The sequence below is a fragment of the Xenopus laevis genome, chromosome 1L, assembly GCF_017654675.1.
Source record: "Xenopus laevis strain J_2021 chromosome 1L, Xenopus_laevis_v10.1, whole genome shotgun sequence".
In the NCBI taxonomy this organism is placed as follows: Eukaryota; Metazoa; Chordata; class Amphibia; order Anura; family Pipidae; genus Xenopus; species Xenopus laevis.
The window spans coordinates 24,255,326-24,266,728 of NC_054371.1; positions in this window are offsets into that span (position 1 = coordinate 24,255,326).

Sequence of the window (11,403 nt, forward strand, 5' to 3'; positions counted from 1 at the left end):
CTATGATCTGCTGCACTGAACAGCCAGAAAAAGATACTTGGCTCTTGGCAGAGAGCCCAGAACACATGCTTAAGATACTTTTGTGACAGTTTTAGATAAGAACGAAGACTCACAGCTTAAAGGGCAATTCACCTTCATTAGCAAAACTGTAATAACAAAAACAATACAAAAACCATAGAAATATGTTCAAACTTTCATAAACTGCCAAATTTTGTAAAATGGACATGGTGATTAGGGGGTGTGGCTCCGTGCAGCAAATCTTTTTGTCCCTCTTTCTGTTTCCAAAATGTTGGGAGGTATGCACTGGATCGAAACCTCCAAAGGTTCATTGATTTAAACTTTGTCACCTTTACGGAAGTTAGGCACCCTCAGGGTAAGACTGGGAAAAAATCCAGTGGGCCCGACCCTCATGGTCCCCTGTCTCCCCCAGTTGCCCCATCAAGAGCTGAATCTGTGCTGACGCATGCATGTGCCGGTCCGGGAATTTGAGGTCGCGAGTTGGCCCTCGGGGACTGCCAGGAGGGCCCTTCGTTTGCAGCTCCAGTGGACCCCCAAGGCTCCAGTCCTTCTTTTTCTTTGGACCAGTTCTAACTTTCAAATGGGGGTCACTGACCCCATTTAAATAAACAAATGGCAGTAATGTAACTAGAGGGGGGCGGGGCCCCCCGACCCCCTCCGTACGCACGGAAACGGCCACAATTACTGAAGAACTCAGTGGCGCGCGAGCTGCCGGGGGGCCCTGAGGGGGTGCGGGCCCTGGCCCAATCGCACCCCCCTGCTCCCCCGGTAGTTACGCCACTGACAAAGTCTGTAAGGCTACACATGTATTCTTAATGCAACTTCTTATTCCTTATCTTTCTATTTAGGCCTCTCCTATTCATATTCCAGTCTCTTATTAAATCAGTGCATGGTTGCTAGGGTAATTTGGATCCTAGCAACCAGATTTCTGAAATTGCAAACTTGAGAGCTGCTGAATAAAAAGCTAAATAACTAAAAAAAAAACACAAATAAAAAATGAAAATCAATGGAAAATACACAACATACTTAAAGTTGATTTAAAAGTGAACAACCCAGTGGGCCCCTGCCAGCCCAGACCTGCTCCCCCAGTTGCCCCATCAAGAGCTGAACCTGAGCTCACACATGCATGCGACGGGTCCGGGATTTGGAGGGCGCCCCAGGGACTGGCAGGAGGGCCCTTTGTTTGCAGCTCCAGTGAGCCCCCAAGGTAGAGTCCTGCGTGAGTCCATTTTTTGGGACCTGAAACCGACCCGTAGCCGTAACCTGCAATCCGCAACCCGGACCCGCAACCAGCATTCTTACCCACTTGGGTGACGTCATCGGAAGTAGACGTGACCAGAAAAAAGGAGTAAATATCGATATTGAGAGGCCCGCGGCCCAACCCGTGACCCGCAATCCCGCAGAACCGCCAACCCGCGTCTATACCCGCACCTGGGACTTCTACACGCAACCCACAGGGTACTGCAGGTTTATGTGGGTAACCCGCGGGCCCCCGACCCGCTGCAGGACTCTACCCCAAGGCTCCAGTCTGACCCTGGGCATCCTTGCCTTATCACTGGTATAATGTGGGCAGGTTTTGATGTAAGTGGGTAAAGCAGGCATATATTTGGTGAGTTGGCATGGTTACAGAGCTGTCAGGGGAAATACAGGGGGAGAAGAGAGTGGGCAGGCCTGAAACAGAATGGTGAATTTACTGGCAAGTACATTGACAGTAAATTTGTGGCCGGTCTTGGCTGGTGTTTTAGGATAGAGGAACACAATGCTATTTGGGGGAGATTAGTTGCCCAGCGACAAATTGCCTCTTCTTCGGGCGACTAATCTTCCCTCAGGCTATAATCTAAATTGCTTCATGAGGCCTTTTAGGTGTATCAACTTTCTCAACCATAGAGTCTTTAAGATTGCTAACAATGTGTATAGGAATCGTTGTCTTTTTAGATTAAAGGCCAGCATGAACACACACTTTAGGAGGATAGGCTCTTCCTCTTCCGAAAATAGCCTCATTGAAGATGGCCTCATTGAGACATAACCCAATGAAGACCCAAGTGGTCATTGTTCCCCACAGGGAAATTCAATAAGACCTTCATACCACCATCTGAGAAGATCAATCTGATAACTGAGACAAGGCATTGATAGCTGGATGAGAATGATCTTTACCAGATGAAGTCAATTTCCAGGAACCAAAATATGGGGAAACAAGTGCTGTCGGGGTTAGAAAAACAAAGGCACCAGAGGGATCTTGGTTACTAGCACTGCATTAAGGCCAGATGCAAAGAAGAGAACTTACACAAGGGAGGAAGGTGGAACCTTTATTTTGGAAGGCTACCAATTAGAGAACGTATTTATATATATGAATATATAGCAAATGGTTTCATTTTTGGGGAGGCTAAATATTGATTAGTCTTCTCACTTTGTGAGACCAACTTGGGCCCCATAAAATAACTTGATCTTGGTCCAAATCTTCTAAAGGTCCAGTAGGCTCAATCTAAAGAGGAGTGGTCTCAACTGACCATGGAAATGAGAATTGTCAGGATCATTTGGGTAGATCTTTCTATCCTTTTCAACCTTAGGGCTCTTACTAACGAGCGTTTTTACCTGCGCTCCACTGCGTTCCGTTTTTCTGCGTTCAGCCGCAGGGGAGCGCAGGAATAGACGCATTACATTTTTTCCAATGGGGCTGGATGTGAGATGCAACATGCTGCATTTTTCCTGCGTTGGGCGCCTGTGTGAGTACAGCCCCATTGGAAAAAATGTAATGCGTCTATTCCTGCGATCCCCTACGGCTGAACACAGAAAAACGGAACGCAGGGGAGCGCAGGTAAAAACGCTCGTCAGTAAGAGCCCTTAGGAATAAACCAGTTGCATTTATTCTGTTTCATGAATATATTCACTCGCATATGAAGAAAGACAGGTGCTTCTCAGATTTCTTGTCGGGATACCGATTGAAGCATCTGAGCAGCATCTGTTCTACATCTTATTAAGTGGCTCCTGGTTAGTGTAGCAGCCCCAATACACATGGCAGACGTTACTGTCAGGAATCAATTCAGAGCAGAAGGGATGCGCCTCTTTTTTTTTTTTCTTTTCCTTACAGGAATAACTGCTCCAAATGGAATTATCAGCTGCAGACGGAGAGTTTTTATACTGAAATCTAAAAGCTTTAAAACATTTTCCATTTACCTCATCTGCTATTTATTTGAATGAGGCACTTGACCTCTCTGTTTCATTACTTTGATACTTGTCCTGCGAGTGCAAACATTTAGCTAAAGGGACAGCCTGAGTGCGGGAGATACTTATGTTAATAAACACTTTTTTTTATAGAGGCTTTGTAACAAGCCCAGTGTTTAAATCTCTACTTGTAAACACACAGGGTATAAGATGTTATGGTGAAATGCCTTTTATACTCTTGGAGCGGCAGTTTATGAAATTTAGGGATGCACCGAATCCTTCGAGAAAGATTCGGCCGAATACCAAATCGAATTCAAATCCTAATTTGCATATCGGATTCGGTGCATCCCTAATCCTTATAAGGTGGGAAGGGGGAAACATTTTTACTTCCTTGTTTTGTGACAAAAAGTCACAAAATTTCCTTCCCTGGACCTATTTTGCATATGTAAATTAGGATTCGGATTCGGTTTGGCCGGGCAGAAGGATTTGTCTGAATCCGAATCCTGCTGAAAAAGGCCGAATCCCGAACCGAATCCTTGATTAGGTGCATCCCTAATGAAATTACAAGTTCATCTGTGGCTGATGGCACATGGGGTGCTTCTCGGCAAAGTGCATTTTGGATGCTTGAAAATGGCAGGAGGGTAGGGAAGATCTATTCATGTTCCATCTGGGAAATGTCACTGGATTCATAATAAAGTGTTTTTAATTTTTTTCTTTAATTAGTGTCACCACAGGGGCCCTGCAAACACAAATGTGCATGCATGACCACACCCCACCAGCTATCTCCTCCCACTATGGACACGGACTATAGGCATAGTGCAGTGCCAAAAATGTTATGCCCCTCTCCTAGGTTCTCCCTTTAATCAGATAGGCTAGTTTAATCACTATAGAAAATGGTCAGTAAGCACGCTATTAACCCCAGGCATGCCAGTAAGATCACTGCAGAAATAGACAACATAAACTCCATTAAGCCCAGGAATGCCAGTAAGATCACTGTAGAATTGGACAATGAGCACTCCATTAAGCCCAGGCATGCCAGTAAGATCACTGCAGAAATAGACAACATAAACTCCATTAAGCCCAGGCATGCCAGTAAGATCACTGCAGAAACAGACAGCGAGCACTTGATTAACCCCAGGCAGAAATGAATAATCAGGAACGCCAGGAAAATCACTGCAGACAATGAATAATAAGCCAGAAAGATCACTGCAGAAATAAGACTGAAAGCATTATCTCACCACTGCACATGCAGAAAAACAATATTTGCTTCTCTCCCTGTCAGGGGAAAACAAATAAAAAAATAATAATATTGAAATATATAAAAACCACAAATATTAAGATATGGAAATCTTCTGCATCATAATAAAATGATTTAAAGGTGAATCACACATAGGGGGTTATTTATTAAAGTCCGAATTTAGCTCAATATTTTCTGTAAAAAACTCAGACCAAATCCACACAGGTTTTTTGGGCTTATTTATTAATACGCTCTCCCGAAAATTTTGTTTGCGGGAAAAAATCATGAAAAATCTGATTTTTCACCCGAAAACTCTGAATTTTGCCTGAAAACTCAGAAAACTTCGGGGTATTGCCAAAAACCCAGCGCACAGCAAAAAATCATTGGGACTTCTCCCATTGACTTATATGCAACATCGACAGATGCTGGAATTACTGATTCGACTTTTCCATTCTCGGGGTTTAATAAATTTCCGAAAAACTCGTGATTTTTTTCCCGTGATGCAAAAAGGGGACGGAGTCACGTACTGTGCCGCAAAAGGGGATGAAGCCACTTTGCGAGATGGGCAGAAGGCCGAGAAAAAGGTAAGTTATAAGCAGATTGGGGGCGGGCCAAGCTTTTTTAAAGTGTTAAATTTGCCGGCAACTACATTGCCGGTAAATTTGCAATACCAGCCCTGGCCTTGGCAGGTGTTTTACCGGCTAGGCAACCTTAATCACACTGTGGTGCATACCTTACCAATACCTCCTATTTTCAGAAACTAGCCCATGTAACTGTATTAAGACTCTTCTTAATAGGCACATTATAGGCACAGCTTCGTTCCAAGGTTTAGTAAGTGGCCAGGCTTGTATTGTGCCAGTGAGTGTGTTTGTGCGAGTGAGTGTGTTGGTGTGAGTGTGTGTGAGTGAGTGTGTGTGTGTGTGTGTGTGTGAGTGTGTGTGAGTGTGTGTGAGTGTGTGTGAGTGTGTGTGAGTGTATGTGAGTGTGTTGGTGTGAGTGTGTGTGAGTGTGAGTGAGTGTGTGTGTGAGTGTGTTGGTGTGAGTGTGTGTGAGTGTGTGTGTGTGTGTGTGTGTGAGTGTGTGTGGGTGAGTGTGTGTGAGTGAGTGTGTTGGTGTGAGTGTGTGTGAGTGTGTGTGTGTGTGTGTGGGTGAGTGTGTGTGAGTGAGTGTGTGTGTGTGTGTGAGTGTGTTGGTGTGAGTGTGTGTGCGTGTGTGTGAGTGTGTTGGTGTGAGTGTGTGTGAGTGTGTGTGTGTGTGAGTGTGTTGGTGTGAGTGTGTGTGTGTGTGAGTGTGTTGGTGTGAGTGTGTGTGAGTGTGTGTGAGTGTGTTGGTGTGAGTGTGTGTGAGTGTGTGTGAGTGTGTTGGTGTGAGTGTGTGTGAGTGAGTGTGTGTGTGAGTGTGTGTGTGTGTGAGTGAGTGTGTGAGTGTGTGTGAGTGTGTGTGAGTGTGTGTGAGTGTGTATGCGGGTTTAAATGGACTGAGAGATTTACTTTTTATTGCCTCTGTGCCATGTTTACTTGAGGAGAGCAGAGCATCTGGATTATAACAAATGTCTAAAGAACAGCTTCCCAAATGACTTTAATAGCTTGCGTTCAACTTTTTCTTTTCTTACCTGTGTGATAAATTGGTGACAAGAGACAGCAATGCAAAAGATACATTTATTATTTTCTAACCCTGGTCGCCTGCCTTTAGAGTCACTGTACTTCTTCTTTCTATTGAATTTAACTTTTTTCGCATTAAAATGCATGTGATAAAGTAGAGAGCTGTGTGAATCTGATTCCGTTGAAGGCTGGAGCGATAGAACCATGACCCACATAATCACTGTTTAGGGCTTGTTTATTTTTAAGTTGTTTAGTGTGTTACAGAATGTTCTGTTCATAGCAAATTTGCAATTGGTCTTTTTAAAAATAATTTTTGAATTATTTTACCTTCCTCTTTTGCCTCTTTCCAGCTTTCAAACGGGGATCACTGACCCTGGCAGCAGTTCTGTGATACTAAAGTTTTATTGCTACAGTTATGGGATCCGTTATCTGGAAACCCATTATCTCAGAATTATGGGAAGGCCATCTCCCATTGAATCTCCCATTTGAATCAAACAATTTATATTTTTTAAAATGATTTCCTTTTTCTCTGTAATAATAAAACAGTACCTTGTACTTGATCCCAAGTAAGATATAATTATTCCTTATTCAAGGCAGAAGAATCCCATTGGGTTTATTTAATGTTTAAATTATTTTTGATTAGGATTAAGGTATGGTGATCCAAGTTATGGAAAGATTCCTAATCTGGAAAACCCCAGGTTCCAAGCATCCTGGATAACAGGTCCCATGCTTGTATAGTTCCTTTTTAATACGTATCTTTCTATCCAGGCCTTCTCCTATTCATATTCCAATCTTTCATTCAAACCATTGGCTGGTTGCTAGGGATACTAAGACCCTAACAACCAGATAGCTGCTGAAATATTACCATACCAGAGAGCTGCTGAACTAAAAGCAATTAACTGAAAAAAGCATAAAAAAGGTAGACCAATTGTAACGTATCTCAGAAATCTCAATGTTTACTTTATATGAAAATTTAATTTAAAGGTAAATTATCCCTTTAGTTTTATGTTTTGACATGCATGGAAATATTGGCATACAGGTAAAATGCAAGTACAATACAAGCATGAATTATCCTTTCTTTATCATCTGGGATAGGACTGCAGGAAACGTAACTTCAGATTATATCCTATTTTTAATAATACGGTTAAGGGGGGGGGAGTAGTGTTACAACAGAATAAAGTTTGCTCCAGGTCTGGTAGCTCATTACAACCAATAACTTGACTGATTCAAATAGTTGGCCAGTAAATAATGTTGTTGGCTTATTGGTTGCTATGGGATGCTAGAGCTGGAGCAAATTTTGCAATAATTCTTACAATTTTGCTTTGCCATGGAAACTAAAAGCCAAATATGAAAACAAGGGATCTGTTGTATATTTTTGTTCCAGGTCAAGTTCTCTAAGGAGGTGAATCCTCATTGGCCCTTCATCTATAAGTCTTGCTTCAATGGCGCAACAAGACAAACATCAAATGACAGTCTATTTAGTGCCCCTCAAAACTCCAGAAAGAGCCCAAAATGACCCTATTTTCTTCAAGAAAGTAGTGTTCTGCTGTACATTAACCAAAGGCTTCCAATTCAGCAGCTGCAGCAGGCTGAGATATCACTGGTTTGACCACCTACAAAAGAGAATGTTCTTTATAATAGAAACCTCCCAATATCTGAACATCTGACAAAATGTTTTAGATCAGAATATGTAGCCTTTTTGTTAAAAAAGTTAATTTCCCTTTTGCTGTGGCATTTAATATATGACTTCTGATCTCTATCCAGGTGTTTTTAGGAAGAATCCTAAAATTATTTTGGAGTGAATTTCGAATCATTTGAGAGGGTAATTTCAAGAGACGTTTGATGTGTTATATGTCATTGAAACTGGTGGTAACAAGGATTGGCTGTTAGCAGCCAAATATTTTAACTGGCAGGTAATTATTGAGGATCAGCCAGAGCAATAGAGATGGAGGAGACGCATCTGGCACACATGGGGAGACACACAACTGTGATGCCTTTCATTTAAATATAAAAAGTGGATCAGTCAGGCAAGTGTTACCATACAAACATGTATGGTATGTACAAACAATATGTAGGATCCATTATCTGGAAACCCATTATCCAGATCATAATCAAATAATTCTGATTTTTAAAAATGATTTCCTTTTGCTCTGTGCTAATAAAACAGTACCTTGTGATTGATCCAAACTATGATATAATTAATCTGTATGGAAGCAAAATCAGCCTAATGGGTTAAATGAATGAGTAAATTATATTTTAGTAGCCTTGGTGATCCAATTTACCGAATGTTCCCTTATCCAAAAAACCCTAGGCCCTAAGCATTTTGGATAACAGGCCCCAAACCTGTACAGTATCTTTCTTTAACCACTCACAGGAATAATTCAGGGTAATTGTCACCCTACCCCTATTACTCCTACTCAAGATACCACAACCTCTCTTTCCTCTTCTTTGCCCTTTGCAGCTCCTATAACAAGATGTGGGACCCTCTACATTGACTCATTTGGGTCCTCTTCAGCCAGTGTCATGACCAGTAGCCGAACTATAGAGGAAGCAGACCCTGCAGTCACAGGGGTACCCAGTGATAATATATTTTTATATGACCACATTTATATGAGAACAGACTATTCCAATGACGGACAAATGGTTATGTGTCAGAGTGTAAGAATAATAAAGTCTAATAACAAATGCCCCTATCATTCTGACTCAGCAATAACCACATGCCCAAGGCAGGAAAGGTGAAGGGAGGGGTGATGTTCCCACATTTATTATTTCTCTTATTAATGACACCCAGTGATGAGAGTCCACTTTGTAAGTTACTGACAGAATTCAGAGTGTCAGCAGATACTAGATGAGGCCCCTTTGTACAGAAGTGCTTTCTTCATTTGCTCAGGTCATCCCTGTGTCTGCTTTTAACAGATAAAGAATTGCAAGGCTGAGGGACAGTTGTAAGCATGGAAACTATTTTCAGTGCAATATCTGTAGTTAAGAACATCAGTCCGCTTCCAACATTTTGGGAGGGTTCAAGTTATATAACGTATGTATGTGTACTCCCATTTTAATCTGAAAAAGTTTGTGAAAAGGGGAGTGTCTTACACTTCGGTGTAACATTGACTGTTTTTCCCAAAGTCTTTGTTAAACTCAATAAACCTTGTCTATTTGAAATAGCCTTATCTCTGAGTTTTGCTTTCCATATAACGAGGTCATAGCAATAAAATGATCAACACCAGGCTTCCTCAATAGCTGATATAAAAAACCCTCCTCCACAGCTCTCTTACCAAAAAAGGGGGAAGCAAATCAGACAGGAGTGGGCGGAGTTGTGGCAGGCTGTAGGCGGAGTCAGGGTGGGACATGGCCGGGCGGAGGCAGGACGGGAAGTGGGCAGGAGAATGGGGATCGGAGTGCGTCGAGTCCCTCTGAAGATTTTTTTTGCAGGGGGCCCAGCGCACTCTAGTTATGCACTGGTCATCATGATCTACACCCACTTGCAAAAATATGGCTGAAACACACAGGGGTGTGATCACGTCGGTCCCCTAAACACTTTCATATAGAATCTGTATTTCAAATTGGGGTTTCCCTTTGCTTTTTATGCTGCATTTCCCATGGAAACATTCATCCTGCGTATGTAGGTTTTTCCAAACTTTAGGGGCATAAATATGGAGGACACCATCGTGTTAGGGTTATTTTTATACTAATTTATTTCACCTGCATCATCTGTATATCACACAATGTGCTATTTACCCTATGGTTGGCCCTATACCAAGGAACAATAGCACACATACTACTACCCAGAGGAAAATAAATTGCTTTACTGAAACAACAATATGTAAGCGATTATTTCTAACAACCATCTAATCTCTTTCAGGAACAGATAGTAATATCCAATTATCACTATGAGGTTATTGACTTTTCAATAATACAAATCTCTTCACTTTATCAAATCTTGGGGAGGTTTCAGTGCCATCTAACTCCGCTGAAATCCCAAACCTACAAAACAAATGTTGTAGAGAGATTTAAGAGATACAATTCATAAAGTAACGGAGTACAGAAAGTATCAGCGGAGTTCTATAAATCCTTCTCTGAAACTTTATTAACTGTGAGTTGTGGTGAATGAGATGTCGTGAGATGGTAGGTTGGCATTGACATGTTCTATAGTGAGCCTCAACGTCCTTCAGAATCCTTGGTGGGAAATCTAATTCAGCAACTCCTAAAGAGTCACATCTTGAAAATCTCTGGTCTACTGCAATAATCTTCATGTATACACATCACATACAATGTCCTTGCTCAAATGTGTGTTATGAGAACACTACAGTATAATAACAGGTGAAACTTTTGTTCCATTTCTGGAAACCAATAGAAACCAATATTTGCTGTTTAATAGCAAATATTTATTGGTTGCTATGGTGGATTACTAGACCTGGAGCAAGCTGCACCTATTATATTAGGCTGTATGTTCTCCTGAAACATTAGGGCACATTCACTTAGTGAGCAAAGTGGAAAGAGTCAAATCGCCATGTTTATTTCCCACAATTCACCATTTTCCTAAGAATTCCAGCATCATTGAGGACGCAACCATGTCTGAATTGCCAAAAGAGATGCCACTCTTGCGTTCTTTGTCGCAAATCGGGACAATATTTTCAAAGTCATTTCTGGTGTTCAATGGCGTCATTTTCATTCTCCGAATAGAGACCAGGATCTCCACACGTTGGAGCCAGTGTTGCCTGAGGGAAGTGCTACCCCCTTGCTATCCCTCCTAGTTGGAGCGCAGGCTGCTCTTGCTCACTACTTCTATATGACTCTCTTTCCTAGAAAGGAACTACCCTGTCCTGACTACTCCTCATTCACAGGGTCCCTGTATTCCCAACTTCATCAAGGGCCTCGCCACCTTGGAAATCTTGAAAATCGGAAATAGACGCCGGCGAATTTTCACCGGCGAATTTTCTCTGGAGATTCGCAATTTATTTGCTGGCGTCGAACTAAGATATTGGCTGCAAATTCATGCCAGGCGAATTTATTCGCCCATCACTAGCGGTGAGCCAAATACAGTGAATCTCAGTGAGAGATTATTGTAGTACCCCAAATAGAAGTCATTTATCTGCCTACCTGCAGTCAATGATATCGATACCTCCTGATATTTAGTGAATAGCAGAATCTTAAATGTGTAACCGATCTTAACCTACAAACTAAACACCTAACCACATGCTATAGAAAAGGCCAAAAGAGCACATTTTACTTAGCATAAATAATATGCATTTGACTTTGGGTTTATTTTACAGATGTGGTAATCCTTCTGCCGTGGGATTGTGTGGGATGCCTATTGTTGGTGAGAAATCAGCTGTTATTGAGCTTGTTCCAATTTATATTCCATACTGTCAAAGCAGAACTATA